Raw genomic sequence first — 20817 nt, 5'->3', positions numbered from 1 at the left:
ATTATTATTGAATAGAAAACACTCTAAAGTTTCTAAAACCGTTTAAATTATGTCTGTATGTAAAGCAGAACTCTCAGGGCAGCCTTTCTCCCAAACTCTCTGTTGGCAACAGAAAAGTTGGGTCAACTTTGACGTCATCGCCCCCACCCTTCCCAGGCAGCTACCGATCTGGGTTCATTGCGAGAATGGCACGTGCCTTCGTCTTTTGGCGGGCAAAAGTGCTGGGGTCACTCCCAAATACAGGCACTCTATTGCGCGCGTCGATTTGGGGAACGTTCTTTTCCAAGACAAATTGAAGCCGGTTTGTCTGTTCGCGCTGATCATTGTTTTACATGTTAAAAACATCACATAGTTTGACCAGTTTAGTCGACATATAATATGTAAATTGAAAGTTTTGATGCGCAAGAGTGCCGGACCATAAGTAATTTTGGGTGCATTTCAGCTGAAGCTGTTAGCATATGCTAATACAGGGACACACAACGTGAAACCAAACGATGTATTGGGTAAGTATGACTCCTTCTACGTCTTCTGATCGAAGAACATCAAAGGTAAGGGAATATTTATGTGGTTATTTTGGGTTTCTGTGGACTCCAAACGTAGAGGAGACATACTGCTAATATCTGAGCGCCGTCTCATTGTATAGCCCAGTGAACGATGTCTGTAACGTTAAAAATAAATGTAACACAGCGATTGCATTAAGAAGAAGTGTATCTTTGTAAATATATGTAGAACATGTATATTTAGTCATGTTTATTGCTTGTTATCTGACGTTATCTGTCGGAGCTATCATCATTTCTCCTGACATTTGAGTAGCATTTTTTGAAATGTCGTCATTGTCAACCGAGATTTATGGATATAAATGGCATATTATTGAAATAAAATTAAATGTACTGTGTAACATGTAATATTACTGTCATCTGATGAAGATTTTCAAAAGGTTAGAGAATTATTTATTTTTTAATCCTACTTTTAAATTTGATTTTTTCTGGGACAAAATGGCCGCCGCTTGTCTTTTGTTTCGGTGGTGATCTAATATAAATATGTGCTATGTTTTCGCCGTAAAACATTTTAGAAATCTGACTTGCTGGGAAGATGAACAAGGTGTTTATCTTTCATTTGAGCTATTGGACTTGTTAATGTGTGGAGGTTAAATATTTCTAAGAATATTTTTTTGCATTTTGCGTTATGGTAATGAGCTTGAGCCGTATTCACGATCCCGGATCCGGGATGGGTAGCATCAATAGTCCTAAACTATTGATTACTGTATAGGCCTAATCAGTTTACAGTATAATCTGTGCAGTGTGCACACAAGATTCTCCGTCTCAATGAGTAGCTAAATCAAATGTCAACATAATACATCAATGTGCATATCTTATTAAAATAAAAAATATTGCGTACGTTTTAAAAAACAGTTTTTTAATTCATATATATATATATATCCTTTTTTAAAAATATTAATTTCTATCAATATTGCTGACTGAAAACGTTAGACAGGAGAGTAATTAGCATTTTCTGCTCTGGGAAGAGTTTTATTTCCTGTCTACTACCCTTACCGGAAGTGTAGCTTTTGTTGTCACACTGGACGAAAATGGCTGTTGTTGTTTACTTTTCTTTTTTCAATGAACGCACTGAAGTAATATATTGTTTTTAAGCATTGGAGTTAAGATCTACAATAAGGCAGGTCCATTCTACTGTTTTAGATTGACTCTGCTTCATGCGTTTTTTTGTCCCAGCTCGCTAACTTTTGCAGTTTCCGAAGAAGAAATGCTAGCTATGCTAACCTGCTAGCTTCGCTTGCCTGTCAGAAAAAAGTTATCATCAAGCTAAATGGGTTATAGTGAAAATAACGCGATTTCTTCAAAATGTATTGATCGAAACTGAGTTATCTTGTACAGACAGATATATTATACACTATTTGTTGAGAAATCGCCACTCTATCAAACTTATCTGGACCGTATTTCTACCCGACCCGCTCAAACGGCGGGTGTCTTTGCTGTTGTTGACATGTGGTTTGACCCGGGCTGTGTTTGGTGTCGCTGTGTGTGCATGTTTGAATGGTCGCTCTATGGAGGTGACGGTGTGGGGCTAAGGACAGCTGCAAGTGGTCACTCACCCAGCTACCGGTGGCAGACAACGATGGTATGTATCTATTCTTTTAATTTTTTTATTTAACACAGCAAGTCAGTTAAGAACAAATTGTTATTTACAATCACAGCCTACCGGAGAACAGCGGGTTAACTGCCTTGTTCAGGGTGCAGTAGGGCAGATTTTTACCTTGTCAGCTCAGGGATTCGATCCAGCAACTTTTTGGTTATTAGTCCAACAATCTAACCACTAGACTACGCTGCCGACCCATCTATGATACCTCTGTGCGCCTATTGATTGACACTATAGCCAGTATCTATGTACGACTTGTGATCATGCCCGCCCTAGCTATATCTGCTCGCTTGTGTTGACTCTTCCGTTTCCTTTGTAAAGTGTGTCTGCTAGGTAACCATGGCTACAGCTAGCTAGCTCACTATTTATCTGTGTTGCCCTGTGGCCAGACAAGACAACTGAAGACTACAATAATGAATTTCAATTTGTTCTATTTGCAGAAACAAGTTTTGGAATATGCATTGGCTCGGGCTGAGGTAAAAGTTTGTATTTTTATATATGTGTGTGTGTGTGTGTGTGTGTGTGTGTGTGTGTGTGTGTGTGTGTGTGTGTGTGTGTGTGTGTGTTGTGTATCAGTTCAAATACATCAGACTTTTGTGTTTGTCTTCGTTCAGTACATTGTTGAAAGTGCTCGTCAACAGCCAGCCAAGAGGAGAGCGTTGTCCGGAGGGAGGAAGAGTCTATATCAGAAACTATACGAGCTCTACATCGAAGAGTGTGACAAAGAACCAGAGCTCAAGGTAACCAGGTCGAAGTCCAGTCATGTAGAAATAAAAGCATTTGACCTAAACATTGGACCCATTGACTTGTAGCTTCATAACAGAAAGGGAAAACCTGTGTTGTTATTGGAGACTTCAGTTTTCTTCTTATTTCCTACTGAACGTTGATCCCATTGACCCTGATGTCAATTCTGTACCGGTACAGGGTCAATGTGGAGGCTATATACAGGGGGTACCGGTACAGAGTCAATGTGGAGGCTATATACAGGGGGTACCGGTACAGAGTCAATGTGGAGGCTATATACAGGGGGTACCGGTACAGAGTCAATGTGGAGGCTATATACAGGGGGTACCGGTACAGAGTCAATGTGGAGGCTATATACAGGGGGTACTGGTACAGAGTCAATGTGGAGGCTATATACAGGGGGTACCGGTACAGAGTCAGTGTGGAGGCTATATACAGGGGTACTGGTACAGAGTCAATGTGGAGGCTATATACAGGGGGTACCGGTACAGAGTCAATGTGGAGGCTATATACAGGGGTACCGGTACAGAGTCAATGTGGAGGCTATATACAGGGGTACTGGTACAGAGTCAATGTGGAGGCTATATACAGGGGGTACCGGTACAGAGTCAGTGTGGAGGCTATATACAGGGGGTACTGGTACAGAGTCAATGTGGAGGCTATATACAGGGGGTACCGGTACAGAGTCAGTGTGGAGGCTATATACAGGGGGTACTGGTACAGAGTCAATGTGGAGGCTATATACAGGGGGTACCGGTACAGAGTCAATGTGGAGGCTATATACAGGGTGTTACGGTACAGAGTCAATGTGGAGGCTATATACAGGGGGTACCAGTACTGAGTCAGTGTGGAGGCTATATACAGGGTATTACGGTACAGAGTCAATGTGGAGGCTATATACAGGGGGTACCGGTACAGGGTCAATGTGGAGGCTATATACAGGGGGTACCGGTACAGAGTCAATGTGGAGGCTATATACAGGGGGTACCGGTACAGAGTCAATGTGGAGGCTATATACAGGGGGCACCGGTACAGAGTCAATGTGGAGGCTATATACAGGGGGTACCGGTACAGAGTCAATGTGGAGGATATATACAGGGGTACCGGTACAGAGTCAATGTGGAGGCTACATACAGGGGTACCGGTACAGAGTCAATGTGGAGGCTATATACAGGGGTACCGGTACAGAGTCAATGTGGAGGCTATATACAGGGGGTACCGGTACAGAGTCAATGTGGAGGCTATATACAGGGGGTACCGGTACAGAGTCAATGTGGAGGCTATATACAGGGGGTACCGGTACAGAGTCAATGTGGAGGCTATATACAGGGGTACCGGTACAGAGTCAATGTGGAGGTTATATACAGGGGTACCGGTACAGAGTCAATGTGGAGGCTATATACAGGGGGTACCGGTACAGAGTCAATGTGGAGGCTATATACAGGGGGTACCGGTACAGAGTCAATGTGGAGGCTATATACAGGGGGTACCGGTACAGAGTCAGTGTGGAGGCTATATACAGGGGGTACCGGTACAGGGTCAATGTGGAGGATATATACAGGGGGTACCGGTACAGAGTCAATGTGGAGGCTATATACAGGGTATTACGGTACAGAGTCAATGTGGAGGCTATATGCAGGGGGTACCAGTACAGAGTCAATGTGGAGGCTATATACAGGGGGTTACGGTACAGAGTCAATGTGGAGGCTATATACAGAGTGTTACGGTACAGAGTCAATGTGTAGCCTATATACAGGGTATTACGGTACAGAGTCAATGTGGAGGCTATATACAGGGTATTACGGTACAGAGTCAGTGTGGAGGCTATATACAGGGGTACCGGTACAGAGTCAATGTGGAGGCTATATACAGGGGGTACCGGTACAGAGTCAGTGTGGAGGCTATATACAGGGTATTACGGTACAGAGTCAGTGTGGAGGCTATATACAGGGGGTACCGGTACAGAGTCAATGTGGAGGCTATATACAGGGGGTAACGGTACAGAGTCAATGTGGAGGCTATATACAGGGGGTACCGGTACAGAGTCAGTGTGGAGGCTATATACAGGGTATTACGGTACAGAGTCAATGTGGAGACTATATACAGGGTATTACGGTACAGAGTCAATGTGGAGACTATATACAAGGGGTACCGGTACAGAGACAATGTGGAGGCTATATACAGGGTGTTACGGTACAGAGTCAATGTGGAGGCTATATACAGGGGGTACCGGTACTGAGTCAATGTGGAGGCTATATACAGGGGGAACCGGTACATAGTCAATGTGGAGGCTATATACAGGGGGTACCGGTACAGAGTCAGTGTGGAGGCCATATACAGGGGGTACCGGTACAGAGTCAGTGTGGAGACTATATACAGGGGATACCGGTACAGAGTCAATGTGGAGGCTATATACAGGGGGTACCGGTACTGAGTCAATGTGGAGAATATATACAGGGGATACCGGTACAGAGTCAATGTGGAGGCTATATACAGGGGGGTACAAGTACAGAGTCAATGTGGAGGATATATACAGGGGGTAACAGTACATAGTCAATGTGGAGGCTATATACAGGGGGGTACCAGTACAGAGTCAGTGTAGAGGCTATATACAGGGTGTTACGGTACAGAGTCAATGTGGAGGCTATATACAGGGGGTACCGGTACAGAGTCAATGTGGAGGCTATATACAGGGTATTACGGTACAGAGTCAATGTGGAGGCTATATGCAGGGGGTACCAGTACAGAGTCAATGTGGAGACTATATACAGGGGGTACCGGTACAGAGTCAGTGTGGAGGCTATATACAGGGGGTACCGGTACAGAGTCAATGTGGAGGCTATATACATGGGGGTACCAGTACAGAGTCAGTGTGGAGGCTATATACAGGGTGTTACGGTACAGAGTCAATGTGGAGGCTATATACAGGGGGTACCAGTACAGAGTCAATGTGGAGGCTATATACAGGGTATTACGGTACAGAGTCAATGTGGAGGCTATATGCAGGGGGTACCAGTACAGAGTCAATGTGGAGGCTATATACAGGGGGTACTGGTACAGAGTCAGTGTGGAGACTATATACAGGGTATTACGGTACAGAGTCAATGTGGAGGCTATATACAGGGTATTACGGTACAGAGTCAATGTGGAGGCTATATACAGGGTATTACGGTACAGAGTCAGTGTGGAGGCTATATACAGGGTGTTACGGTACAGAGTCAATGTGGAGGCTATATACAGGGGGTACCGGTACAGAGTCAATGTGGAGGCTATATACAGGGTATTACGGTACAGAGTCAGTGTGGAGGCTATATACAGGGGGTACCGGTACAGAGTCAATGTGGAGGCTATATACAGGGGGTACCGGTACAGAGTCAGTGTGGAGGCTATATACAGGGTATTACGGTACAGAGTCAGTGTGGAGGCTATATACAGGGGGTACCGGTACAGAGTCAATGTGGAGGCTATATACAGGGGGTACCGGTACAGAGTCAATGTGGAGGCTATATACAGGGGGTACCGGTACAGAGTCAATGTGGAGGATATATACAGGTTATTATGGTACAGAGTCAATGTGGAGACTATATACAGGGTGTTACGGTACAGAGTCAATGTGGAGACTATATACAGGGTATTACGGTACAGAGTCAATGTGGAGGCTATATACAGGGTATTACGGTACAGAGTCAGTGTGGAGGCTATATACAGGGTATTACGGTACAGAGTCAGTGTGGAGGCTATATACAGGGGGTACCGGTACAGAGTCAATGTGGAGGCTATATACAGGGGGGTACCAGTACAGAGTCAGTGTGGAGGCTATATACAGGGTGTTACGGTACAGAGTCAATGTGGAGGCTATATACAGGGGATACCAGTACAGAGTCAACGTGGAGGCTATATACAGGGTATTACGGTACAGAGTCAATGTGGAGGCTATATGCAGGGGGTACCAGTACAGAGTCAATGTGGAGGCTATATACAGGGGGTACTGGTACAGAGTCAGTGTGGAGACTATATACAGGGTATTACGGTACAGAGTCAATGTGGAGGCTATATACAGGGTATTACGGTACAGAGTCAATGTGGAGGCTATATACAGGGTATTACGGTACAGAGTCAGTGTGGAGGCTATATACAGGGTGTTACGGTACAGAGTCAATGTGGAGGCTATATACAGGGGGTACCGGTACAGAGTCAATGTGGAGGCTATATACAGAGGGTACCGGTACAGAGTCAGTGTGGAGGCTATATACAGGGTATTACGGTACAGAGTCAGTGTGGAGGCTATATACAGGGGGTACCGGTACAGAGTCAATGTGGAGGCTATATACAGGGGGTACCGGTACAGAGTCAATGTGGAGGCTATATACAGGGGGTACCGGTACAGAGTCAGTGTGGAGGCTATATACAGGGTATTACGGTACAGAGTCAATGTGGAGACTATATACAAGGGGTACCGGTACAGAGGCAATGTGGAGGCTATATACAGGGTGTTACGGTACAGAGTCAATGTGGAGGCTATATACAGGGGGTACCGGTACTGAGTCAATGTGGAGGCTAAATACAGGGGGAACCGGTACATAGTCAATGTGGAGGCTATATACAGGGGGTACCGGTACAGAGTCAGTGTGGAGGCTATATACAGGGGGTACCGGTACAGAGTCAGTGTGGAGACTATATACAGGGGATACCGGTACAGAGTCAACGTTGAGGCTATATACAGGGGGTACCGGTACTGAGTCAATGTGGAGGCTATATACAGGGGAACCGGTACAGAGTCAGTGTGGAGGCTATATACAGGGGGTACCGGTACAGAGTCAGTGTGGAGACTATATACAGGGGGTACCGGTTAGTTGAAGAGGATTTTCCTATCGTCTCCCCATTCAGAAGGACTGTGAATGAATCATCCTGCGTGTCAGTATTCATTGTTCCTGTAATCAGTGAATGATGATTGAATACTGTTGTCCTGTTCGTCCTGGTTAGAAGATGTTTGGTAATGCCAATGGATTGTGATCAATCATCCAATAATATTTATTGTTAATGATTATGTCCGAGTCATTGAATTGATTGGTTCATGTCCTTCCCTGTGTAGAGGCTGCATAGGAGTTTGAATGCATCTTTGAATTGATACGCCTCTATCATTTAGTGATCGTTGATTGGTTGTCGTTCTGTTCTTCCTGGTTAGAAGCTGCGTAGGAATGTCAACCTGCTGGAGAAGCTGGTGTCTCAGGAGTCAGTGTCTTGTCTTGTGGTCAACCTGCTGGAGAAGCTGGTGTCTCAGGAGTCAGTGTCTTGTCTGGTGGTCAACCTGCTGGAGAAGCTGGTGTCTCAGGAGTCAGTGTCTTGTCTGGTGGTCAACCTGCTGGAGAAGCTGGTGTCTCAGGAGTCAGTGTCTTGTCTGGTGGTCAACCTGCTGGAGAAGCTGGTGTCTCAGGAGTCAGTGTCTTGTCTTGTGGTCAACCTGCTGGAGAAGCTGGTGTCTCAGGTCAGTCAGTGTCTTGTCTGGTGGTCAACCTGCTGGAGAAGCTGGTGTCTCAGGAGTCAGTGTCTTGTCTTGTGGTCAACCTGCTGGAGAAGCTGGTGTCTCAGGAGTCAGTGTCTTGTCTGGTGGTCAACCTGCTGGAGAAGCTGGTGTCTCAGGAGTCAGTGTCTTGTCTGGTGGTCAACCTGCTGGAGAAGCTGGTGTCTCAGGAGTCAGTGTCTTGTCTGGTGGTCAACCTGCTGGAGAAGCTGGTGTCTCAGGAGTCAGTGTCTTGTCTTGTGGTCAACCTGCTGGAGAAGCTGGTGTCTCAGGAGTCAGTGTCTTGTCTGGTGGTCAACCTGCTGGAGAAGCTGGTGTCTCAGGAGTCAGTGTCTTGTCTGGTGGTCAACCTGCTGGAGAAGCTGGTGTCTCAGGAGTCAGTGTCTTGTCTGGTGGTCAACCTGCTGGAGAAGCTGGTGTCTCAGGAGTCAGTGTCTTGTCTTGTGGTCAACCTGCTGGAGAAGCTGGTGTCTCAGGAGTCAGTGTCTTGTCTGGTGGTCAACCTGCTGGAGAAGCTGGTGTCTCAGGAGTCAGTGTCTTGTCTTGTGGTCAACCTGCTGGAGAAGCTGGTGTCTCAGGAGTCAGTGTCTTGTCTGGTGGTCAACCTGCTGGAGAAGCTGGTGTCTCAGGAGTCAGTGTCTTGTCTTGTGGTCAACCTGCTGGAGAAGCTGGTGTCTCAGGAGTCAGTGTCTTGTCTGGTGGTCAACCTGCTGGAGAAGCTGGTGTCTCAGGAGTCAGTGTCTTGTCTGGTGGTCAACCTGCTGGAGAAGCTGGTGTCTCAGGAGTCAGTGTCTTGTCTGGTGGTCAACCTGCTGGAGAAGCTGGTGTCTCAGGAGTCAGTGTCTTGTCTTGTGGTCAACCTGCTGGAGAAGCTGGTGTCTCAGGAGTCAGTGTCTTGTCTGGTGGTCAACCTGCTGGAGAAGCTGGTGTCTCAGGAGTCAGTGTCTTGTCTGGTGGTCAACCTGCTGGAGAAGCTGGTGTCTCAGGAGTCAGTGTCTTGTCTGGTGGTCAACCTTTACCCCGGGGTAAAGGGATACTCCCTCATGCTCCTCGGCAAGAATGGATCTGGTGAGAGTCCGCGATCAATCGATCCTAACCGAACCCTTAAAATCACACACACAGTATATGCTGACGACACCACACTGTATGTAGGTATCATTGAATATCTGAGGTACTGTATGTTTCATTTTGGAAGGATGTTTATGTTTGTTTGATTTTGTTTGTTAGACTCTGAGACGATCCGTCTGCCATATGAGGAAGGACAGCTGTTGGAGTACCTGGACGCCGAGGAGCTTCCTCCTATCCTGGTGGATCTCTTAGAGAAGTCCCAGGTGTGTGTTCCTCCTATCCTGGTGGATCTCTTAGAGAAGTCCCAGGTGTGTGTTCCTCCTATCCTGGTGGATCTCTTAGAGAAGTCCCAGGTGTGTGTTCCTCCTATCCTGAGTAGTCCCAGGTGTGTGTTCCTCCTATCCTGAGTAGTCCCAGGTGTGTGTTCCTCCTATCCTGAGTAGTCCCAGGTGTGTGTTCCTCCTATCCTGAGTAGTCCCAGGTGTGTGTTCCTCCTATCCTGAGTAGTCCCAGGTGTGTGTTCCTCCTATCCTGAGTAGTCCCAGGTGTGTGTTCCTCCTATCCTGAGAAGTCCCAGGTGTGTGTTCCTCCTATCCTGAGTAGTCCCAGGTGTGTGTTCCTCCTATCCTGGTGGATCTCTTAGAAGTCCCAGGTGTGTGTTCCTCCTATCCTGAGTAGTCCCAGGTGTGTGTTCCTCCTATCCTGAGTAGTCCCAGGTGTGTGTTCCTCCTATCCTGGTGGATCTCTTAGAGAAGTCCCAGGTGTGTGTTCCTCCTATCCTGAGTAGTCCCAGGTGTGTGTTCCTCCTCTCCTGGTGGATCTCTTAGAGAAGTCCCAGGTCCCTCTGACTCCTTGTCCCCCCCCTCTGGCTCCTTGTCCCCCCTCTGGCTCCGTGTGTCCCCCCTCTGGCTCCTTGTCCCCCCCCTCTGGCTCCTTGTCCCCCCCTCTGACTCCTTGTCCCCCTCTGGCTCCTTGTCCCCCTCTGGCTCCTTGTCCCCCCTGGCTCCTCGTCCCCCCCCTCTGACTCCTTGCCCCCCCCCCTCTGACTCCTTGTCCCCTCCCCTCTGACTCCTTGGCCCCCCTCTGGCTCTTTGCCCCCCTCTGGCTCTTTGTCCCCCCCTCTGGCTCCTTGTCCCCCCCTCTGACTCCTTTCCCCCCTCTGGCTCCTTGTCCCCCCCCCTCTGGCTCCTTGTCCCCCCTCTGACTCCTTGTCCCCCCTCTGACTCCTCGTCCCCCCTGACTCCTCGTCCCCCCCCTCTGACTCCTCGTCCCCCCTCTGACTCCTTGTCCCCCCTCTGACTCCTTGTCCCCTCCCCCTCTGACTCCTTGGCCCCCCTCTGGCTCTTTGGCCCCTCCCCTCTGGCTCTTTGTCCCCCCCTCTGGCTCCTTGTCCCCCCCTCTGACTCCTTGTCCCCCTCCCCTCTGGCTCTTTGTCCCCCTCTGGCTCCTTGTCCCCCCTCTGACTCCTTGTCCCCCTCCCTCTGACTCCTTGTCCCCCTCCCTCTGACTCCTTGTCCCCCTCCCTCTGACTCCTTGTCCCCGCCCCTCTGACTCCTTGTCCCCCCCCCTCTGACTCCTTGTCCCCCTCTGACTCCTTGTCCCCCCCCTCTGACTCCTTGTCCCCCCCTCTGACTCCTTGTCCCCCCCCTCTGGCTCCTTGTCCCCCCCTCTGGCTCCTTGCCCCCTCTGACTCCTTGTCCCCCCTCTGGCTCCTTGTCCCCCCCTCTGACTCCTTTCTCCCCCCCTCTGGCTCCTTGTCCCCCCCCCCCCCCTCTGGCTCCTTGTCCAGGTGAACATCTTCCACTGTGGCTGTGTGGTAGCTGAGGTCCGAGACTACAGACAGTCTGGCAACACTAAGATGCCCTCCTTCCAGAGCAGACACGTCCTGCTACGACCCACCATGCAGGTAGGAACTATCAGAAATATAACGTAAAGAGCAGACACGATGCAGGTGAGAAGCTGGAAAACAGTGGTACTCAAACCTTTTTCAGCGGGGACCCGACCCCGAATCGAACAACACAACCTTAAAGGGATACTTCATGATTTTGGAAATGTCTCTGTCCAGTATGAAGGTAGTTTCGTGAGCCAATGCTAACTAGCGTTAGTGTAATAACTGGGGATCTATGGGCATATCTGTTAGCATGCTAGTAGATACCCATAGACTTACACACACACACACACACACACATACCCCCACTTTGAATACCATTGCTCTAGAACCATAGACATTAATGGGTAGAACAGACACCATGCAGGTAAGAACCAGGAGAACACTCTAGAAAATATACTTTTAACAAGGCACACCTGTTAATTGAAATGCATTCCAGGTTACCTCATGAAACTGGTTGAGAGAATACCAAGAGTGTGCAAAGCTGTCATCAAGGCAAAGGGTGTCTATTTGAGAAATCACAAATATAAAATATATTTTGATTTGTTTAACACTTTTTTTTTTGGTTACTACATGAGTCCATATGTGTTATTTCATAGTTCTGATGTCTTCACTATTATTCTACAATGTAGAAAATAGTCAAAAATAAAGAAAAATCCTTGAATGAGTAGTTGTGTCCAAACTTTTGACTGGTGCTGTATGTCAGTAGAACCTGATCGTTATGTCAGAGTGGTGATGATTTGCTATCAGAATGAAGTGCAGAAGGCCTCCCGAGTGGCGCAGCGCTCTGAGCCACTGCATCGTAGTGCTTGCGGCGTCACTACAGACCCGGGTTTGATCCCAGGCTGCGTTACAGCCGGCCGTGACAGGGAGACCCATGAGGCGGTGCACAATTGGGCCAGCGTCATCCGGGTTGGGGGAGGGTTTGGCCGGCCGGGATTTCCTCGTCTCATCTCGCTCTAGCGACTCCTTGTGGCGGGCCGTGACCCTGCAAGCTGATTTCGGTCGCCGACTCGATGGTGTCTCCTCCGACACATTGGTGCGTCTGGCTTCCGGTTTAAGCGAGCAGCGTGTCAAGAAGCAGTGTGGCTTGGCAGGGTCATGTTTCCTAGGACGCGTGGCTCTCGTCCTTCGTCTCTCCCCAGTCCGTACGGTAGTTGCAGCGATGGGACAAGACTGTAACTACCAATTGGAAACTACAAAATTGGGGAGAAAAAAGGAGTATCGTCAATCAGTACAGCTTGGAACGTGTTGGATACTAAATTCTGACCTTTGACCCTGCTATCCCCAGACACTGATCTGTGACGTCCATGCCATGACCAGTGACCACCACAAATGGACACAGGTGAGTTACCGAGGTTACCGAGGTCATACGAACCTGATCACACCAACAAGATGGTACAGGAACACTGAGAAATGTTCTGAAATGTTCTGAGATTCAGTGATGGGGATCTCACATCTGATTTATTTAATTTACCTGCTCTTTTCTCATCATCCCCTTCATCTTCATCTTCACTTCTTTTCCTCTCTTCTCCTTTCCTCTCCCCCTCCACCCTTCTTGCATGTTCCTCCCTTATCTTCATCTATCCTCCTTTATCACCTCCCTCTTCATCTATCCTCCCTTATCACCTCCCTCTTCATCTATCCTCCCTTATCACCTCCCTCTTCATCTATCCTCCCTTATCACCTCCCTCTTCATCTATCCTCCCTTATCACCTTATCACTGCCCTCTTCATCTATCCTCCCTTATCACCTCCCTCTTCATCTATGCTCCCTTATCACCTCCCTCTTCATCTATCCTCCCTTATCACCTCCCTCTTCATCTATCCCACCTCCCTCTTCATCTATCCCCCCTTATCACCTCCCTCTTCATCTATCCTCCCTTATCACCTCCCTCTTCACCTATCCCCCTTATCACCTCCCTCTTCATCTATCCTCCCTTATCACCTCCCTCTTCATCTATCCCCCCTTCCTCTTCATCTATCCTCCTTATCACCTCCCTCTTCATCTATCCCCCTTATCACCTCCCTCTTCATCTATCCTCCCTTATCACCTCCCTCTTCATCTATCCTCCCTTATCACCTCCCTCTTCATCTATCCCCCTTATCACCTCCCTCTTCATCTATCCTCCCTTATCACCCCCCTCTTCATCTATCCTCCCTTATCACCTCCCTCTTCATCTATCCTCCCTTATCACCTCCCTCTTCATCTATCCCCCTTATCACCACCCTCTTCATCTATCCCCCTTCTCTTTCCATCCTCTCTCTTCCGCTCTCCCTTTCTCCCCCACCTCCTCTCTTCTCCCCTTTTCCCTCCTCTCATCTCTCCTCTCTTGACCTCCTCCTCATCTCTCCTCTCTTGTCCTCCTCCTCATCTCTCCTCTCTTGTCCTCCTCTCATTTCTCCTTCTCTCATGTCTCCTCATCTCCCGTCTCCTCATCCTCTCTCTCTCATCATGTTGTAGGGCGTTGACTGTGTTGACTGCGTTGTAGGGCGTTGACTGTGTTGTAGGGCGTTGACTGTGTTGTAGGGCGTTGGCTGTGTTGTAGGGCGTTGGCTGTGTTGTAGGGCGTTGACTGTGTAGTGGGGCGTTGACTGTGTTGTAGGGCATTGACTGTGTTTTAGGGCGTTGACTGTGTTGACTGTGTTGGGCGTTGACTGTGTTGTAGGGCGTTGACTGTGTTTTAGGGCGTTGACTGCGTTGACTGTGTTGTAGGGCGTTGACTGTGTTGTAGGGCGTTGACTGTGTTGTGGGGCGTTGACTGTGTTGTAGGGCGTTGACTGTTTTGTAGGGCGTTGACTGTGTTGTGGGGCGTTGACTGTGTTGTAGGGCGTTGACTGTGTTGTAGGGCGTTGACTGTGTTGACTGTGTTGTAGGGCGTTGACTGTGTTGTAGGGCGTTGACTGCGTTGTAGGGCGTTGACTGTGTTGACTGTGTTGTAGGGTGTTGACTGTGTTGTGGGGCGTTGACTGCGTTGTAGGGCGTTGACTGCGTTGTAGGGCGTTGACTGTGTTGACTGTGTAGTGGGGCGTTGACTGTGTTGTAGGGCGTTGACTGTTTTTGTAGGGCGTTGACTGTGTTGACTGTGTAGTGGGGCGTTGACTGCGTTGTGGGGCGTTGACTGCGTTGTAGGGCGTTGACTGCTTTGTAGGGCGTTGACTGTGTTTTGGGGCATTGACTGTGTTGTAGGGTGTTGGCTGTGTTGTAGGGCGTTGACTGTGTTGCAGGGCGTTGACTGTGTTGACTGTGTTGTAGGGCGTTGACTGTGTTGGCTGTATTGTAGGGCGTTGACTGTGTTGTAGGGCGTTGACTGTGTTGTAGGGCGTTGACTGTGTTGTAGGGCGTTGACTGTGTTGTAGGGCGTTGACTGTGTTGTATGGCGTTGACTGTGTTGACTGTGTTGTAGGGCGTTGACTGTGTTGTAGGGCGTTGACTGTGTTGACTGTGTTGTAGGGCGTTGACTGTGTTGTAGGGCGTTGACTGTGTTGTAGGGCGTTGACTAAGTTGTGGGGCGTTGACTGCGTTGTGGGGCGTTGACTGTGTTGACTGTGTTGTAGGGCGTTGACTGTGTTGTAGGGCGTTGACTGTGTTGTAGGGCGTTGACTGTGTTGACTGTGTTGTAGGGCGTTGACTGTGTTGTAGGGCGTTGACGGTGTTGTAGGGCGTGGACTGTGTTGTAGGGTGTTGACTGTGTTGTAGGGCGTTGACTGAGTTGTGGGGCGTTGACTGCGTTGTGGGGCGCTGACTGTGTTGACTGTGTTGTAGGGCGTTGACTGTGTTGTAGGGCGTTGACTGTGTTGTAGGGCGTGGACTGTGTTGTAGGACGTTGACTGAGTTGTGGGGCGTTGACTGTGTTGTAGGGCGTTGACTAAGTTGTGGGGCGTTGACTGCGTTGTGGGGCGTTGACTGTGTTGACTGTGTTGTAGGGCGTTGACTGTGTTGTAGGGCGTTGACTGTGTTGTAGGGCGTGGACTGTGTTGTAGGGCGTTGACTGTGTTGTAGGGCGTTGACTGAGTTGTGGGGCGTTGACTGCGTTGTGGGGCGCTGACTGCGTTGTAGGGCGTTGACTGCGTTGTAGGGCGTTGAATGCGTTGTAGGGCGTTGACTGTGTTGTAGGGCGTTGACTGTGTTGTAGGGCGTGGACTGTGTTGTAGGGCGTTGACTGTGTTGTAGGGCGTTGACTGAGTTGTGGGGCGTTGACTGCGTTGTGGGGCGCTGACTGCGTTGTAGGGCGTTGACTCTGTTGACTGTGTTGTAGGGCGTTGACTGAGTTGTGGGGCGTTGACTGCGTTGTGGGGCGTTGACTGTATTGTAGGGCGTTGACTGTGTTGACTGTATTGTAGGGCGTTGACTGTGTTGACTGTATTGTAAGGCGTTGACTGTGTTGTATGGCGTTGACTGTGTTGACTGTGTAGTGGGGCGTTGACTGTGTAGTGGGGCGTTGACTGTGTTGTAGGGCGTTGACTGTGTTGTAGGGCGTTGACTTTGTTGTAGGGCGTTGACTGCGTTGTAGGGCATTGACTGAGTTGTGGGGCGTTGACTGCGTTGTGGGGCGCTGACTGCGTTGTAGGGCGTTGACTGTGTTGTAGGGCGTTGACTGTGTTGTAGGGCGTTGAATGTGTTGTAGGGCGTTGACTGTGTTGTAGGGCGTTGACTGTGTTGTAGGGCGTTGACTCTGTTGACTGTGTTGTAGGGCGTTGACTGAGTTGTGGGGCGTTGACTGCGTTGTGGGGCGTTGACTGGGTTGTAGGGCGTTGACTGTGTTGACTGTACTTGTTGGGCGTTGACTGTGTTGTAGGGGCTGACTGTTGTAGGGCGTTGACTGTGTTGACTGTATTGTAAGGCGTTGACTGTGTTGTAGGGAGTTGACTGTGTTGACTGTGTAGTGGGGCGTTGACTGTGTTGTAGGGTGTTGACTGTGTTGTAGGGCGTTGACTGTGTTGTAGGGCGTTGACTGCGTTGTAGGGCGTTGACTGCGTTGACTGTGTTGTAGGGCGTTGACTGTGTTGTAGGGCGTTGACTGCGTTGTATGGCGTTGACTGTGTTGACTGTGTTGTAGGGCGTTGACTGTGTTGTGGGGCGTTGACTGTGTTGTAGGCGTTACTCTTGTTGACTGTGTGGACAGGGCGTAGGACGTTGACTGTGTTGTATAAAGCGTTGACTGTGTTGTATTGGGCGTTGACTATGTTGTAGGGCGTTGACTGTGTTGTAGGGCGTTGACTGTGTTGACTGTGTTGTAGGGCGTTGACTGTGTTGTAGGGCGTTGACTGTGTTGACTGTGTTTGTAGGGCGTTGACTGTTGTAGGGCGTTGACTAGCGTTGTAGGGCGTTGACTGTGGGCGTTGACTGTGTAGTGGGGCGTTGACTGTGTTGTAGGGCGTTGGCGTTTGAGGCGTTGACTGTGTTGTAGGGCGTTGACTGTGTTGACTGTGACTTGTTGTAGCGTTGACTGCGTTGTAGGGCGTTGACTGTGTTGACTGTAAAGCGTTGACTGCTGGCTGTGTAGGGCGTTGACTGTGTTTTGGGCGTTGACTGTGTTGTGTTGTAGGGTGTTGGCTGTGTTGTAGGGCGTTGACTGTGTTGACTGTGGCGTTGACTGTGTTGACTGTGTTGTAGGGCGTTGACTGTGTTGTAGCTGTTGACTTGTTGTAGGCGTTGACTGTGTTGTAGGGCGTTGATTGGGCGTTGACTGTGTTGTAGGGCGTTGACTGTGTTGACTGTGTTGTAGGGCGTTAACTGGGTTGTAGGGCGTTGACTGTGTTAGCTGTATTTGTAGGGCGTTGACTGTGTTGTAGGGCGTTGACTGTGTTGTAGGGCGTTGACTGTGACTTGTTGTGGGCGTTGACTGTGTTGTAGGGCGTTGACTGTGTTGACTGTGTTGACTGTGTTGTGGGGCATTGGCTGTGTTGTAGGGTGTTGACTGTGTTGACTGTGTTGTGGGGCATTGGCTGTGTTGTAGGGCGTTGACTGTGTTGTAGGGCGTTGACTGTGTTGGCTGTGTTGTAGGGCGTTGACTGTGTTGTAGGGTGTTGACTGCGTTGACTGTGTTGTAGGGCGTTGACTGTGTTGTAGGGTGTTGACTGTGTTGTAGGGCGTTGACTGTGTTGACTGTGTTGTAGGGCGTTGACTGCGTTGACTATGTTGTAGGGCATTGACTGTGTTGTAGGGCGTTGACCGTGTTGACTGTGTTGACTGTGTTGTGGGGCGTTGACTGCGTTGACTGTGTTGTAGGGTGTTGACTGTGTTGTAGGGCGTTGGCTGTGTTGTAGGGCGTTGACTGTGTTGTAGGGCGTTGACTGTGTTGTAGGGCGTTGACTGTGTTGTAGGGCGTTGACTGTGTTGTAGGGCGTTGACTGTGTTGTAGGGCGTTGACTGAGTTGTGGGGTGTTGACTGCGTTGTGGGGCGCTGACTGCGTTGTAGGGCGTTGACTCTGTTGACTGTGTTGTAGGGCGTTGACTGAGTTGACTGTATTGTAGGGCGTTGACTGTTGACTGTATTGTAAGGCATTGACTGTGTTGTATGGCGTTGACTGTGTTGACTGTGTAGTGGGGCGTTGACTGTGTTGTAGGGCGTTGACTGTGTTGTAGGGCATTGACTGCGTTGTAGGGCGTTGACTGCGTTGTAGGGCGTTGACCGCGTTGACTGTGTTGTAGGGCTTTGACTGTGTTGTAGGGCGTTGACTGTATTGTGGGGCGTTGACTGTGTTGTAGGGCGTTGACTGTGTTGTAGGGAGTTGACTGTGTTGTAGGGCGTTGACTGTGTTGTGGGGCGTTGACTGTGTTGTAGGGCGTTGACTGTGTTGTAGGGCGTTGACTGTGTTGACTGTTTGTAGGGCGTTGACTGTGTTGTAGGGCGTTGACTGTGTTGACTGCGTTGTAGGGCGTTGACTGCGTTGTGTTGTAGGGTGGCGTTGACTGTGTGGGGGCGTTGACTGTGTGTAGGGCGTTGACTGTGTTGTGTTGTACTGTGTGGTGGGGCGTTGACTGTGTTGTAGGGCGTTGACTGTGTTGTAGGGCGTTGACTGTGTTGACTGTTTGTAGGCTGTGACTGTGTTGTAGGGCGTTGACTGTGTTGACTGGGAGGGCGTTGACTGCGTTGGCTGTGTTGTAGGGCGTTGACTGTGTTTTGGGGCGTTGACTGTGTTGTAGGGTGTTGGCTGTGTTGTAGGGCGTTGACTGTGTTGTGTGTTAGGGCGTTGACTGTGTTGTGGGGAGCGTTGGCTGTGTTGGCTGTATTGTTTTGGGGCGTTGACTGTGTTGTAGGCGTTGGCTGTGTTGTAGGGCGTTGACTATATTAACTGTGTTGTAGGGCGTTGACTGTGTTGGCTGTATTGTAGGGCGTGACTGTGTTGTAGGGCGCGTTGACTGTGTTGTAGGCGTGACTATGTTGACTAGGACTGTGTTGGCGTTGACTATGTTTGTAGCGTGACTGTGTTGTAGGGCGTTGACTGTGTTGACTGTGTTGTGGGGCGTTGACTGCGTTGACTGCGTTGTAGGGTGTTGACTGTGTTGTAGGGCGTTGGCTGTGTTGTAGGGCGTTGACGTGTGTGTGTGTGTTCCAGGTTTCTATCTATAAAGGTGTGTGAAGTGCCAGGTGAAAATGTCTCGGAACTCAGGCATCAGAACCAGAATCAGGACAGAACCAACTCTCAGCCAGTAGAGGTACACACCACAACACACTGTAGAACCAACTCTCAGCCTGTAGAGAGACACAACACAACACACTGTAGAACCAACTCTCAGCCAGTAGAGGTACACACCACAACACACTGTAGAACCAACTCTCAGCCTGTAGAGAGACACACCACAACACACTGTAGAACCAACTCTCAGCCAGTAGAGAGACAGAGGTACACACCACAACACACTGTAGAACCAACTCTCAGCCAGTAGAGAGACACACCACAACACACTGTAGAACCAACTCTCAGCCAGTAGAGAGACAGAGGTACACACCACAACACACTGTAGAACCAACTCTCAGCCTGGCAGAGAGACAGAGGTACACACCACAACACACTGTAGAACCAACTCTCAGCCAGTAGAGAGACAGAGGTACACACCACAACACACTGTAGAACCAACTCTCATCCTGGCAGAGAGACAGAGGTACACACCACAACACACTGTAGAACCAACTCTCAGCCTGGCAGAGAGACAGAGGTACACACCACAACACACTGTAGAACCAACTCTCAGCCTGGCAGAGAGACACACCACAACACACTGTAGAACCAACTCTCAGCCTGGCAGAGAGACACACCACAACACACTGTAGAACCAACTCTCAGCCAGTAGAGAGACACACCACAACACACTGTAGAACCAACTCTCAGCCTGGCAGAGAGACACACCACAACACACTGTAGAACCAACTCTCAGCCTGGCAGAGAGACAGAGCTACACACCACAACACACTGTAGAACCAACTCTCAGCCTGGCAGAGGTACACACCACAACACACTGTAGAACCAACTCTCAGCCTGGCAGAGAGACACACCACAACACACTGTAGAACCAACTCTCAGCCAGTAGAGAGACAGGGGTACACACCACAACACACTGTAGAACCAACTCTCAGCCTGGCAGAGAGACAGAGGTACACACCACAACACACTGTAGAACCAACTCTCAGCCTGGCAGAGAGACACACCACAACACACTGTAGAACCAACTCTCAGCCTGGCAGAGAGACACACCACAACACACTGTAGAACCAACTCTCAGCCTGGCAGAGAGACACACCACAACACACTGTAGAACCAACTCTCAGCCTGGCAGAGGTACACACCAAAACACACTGTAGAACCAACTCTCAGCCTGGCAGAGAGACAGGGGTACACACCACAACACACTGTAGAACCAACTCTCAGCCAGTAGAGAGACACACCACAACACACTGTAGAACCAACTCTCAGCCTGGCAGAGAGACACACCACAACACACTGTAGAATCAACTCTCAGCCTGGCAGAGAGACACACCACAACACACTGTAGAACCAACTCTCAGCCTGACAGAGAGACAGAGCTTGTTGTTGATTCACCTAATGCCCTTTGTGTGTCCCCAGGTGGATGGTCTATCAGCCTTGGTTCAGTCGCCAGGTGTGTTGGGGAAGGGGGTGAAGCACCGGCCTCCCCCCATCAAACTACCCTCCGGGTCGGGCAGCAGCTCCTCAGGTTACCCCCCCCCCCTCTCTCTCTAACCAGCCTGGAGGTCTGCGGCTGCATCTCATTCCAGAGAGTTGTTCTTCTCTACTTGACATCTGATTGGTGCTTCTACTTTCTCCCATCTCTCTCTCTTCCTCCTCTCCTCTCTCCCTCCTCTCCTCTCTTCCTCCTCTCCTCTCTTCCTCCTCTCCTCTCTCCCTCCTCCCTCTCTTCCTCCTCTTCTCTCTCCCTCCTCTCCTCTCTTCCTCCTCTCTCTCTTCCCCCTCTCCTC

The 20817-nt window shown here is 49.6% G+C and overlaps 1 pseudogene; it reads left to right on the top strand.

Moving 5' to 3' along the window:
- Nucleotides 1-494: 494 nt before the first annotated feature.
- LOC135573741 (transcription factor SPT20 homolog) overlaps nucleotides 495-20817 on the top strand; it is a 59614-nt pseudogene continuing 39291 nt past the window's right edge.

Source organism: Oncorhynchus nerka, linkage group LG10 (assembly GCF_034236695.1).
Source record: "Oncorhynchus nerka isolate Pitt River linkage group LG10, Oner_Uvic_2.0, whole genome shotgun sequence".
Lineage (NCBI taxonomy): Eukaryota > Metazoa > Chordata > Actinopteri > Salmoniformes > Salmonidae > Oncorhynchus > Oncorhynchus nerka.
Note: the sequence above shows the minus strand (reverse complement) of the source record. Positions and strands in the feature narration are given on the sequence as shown.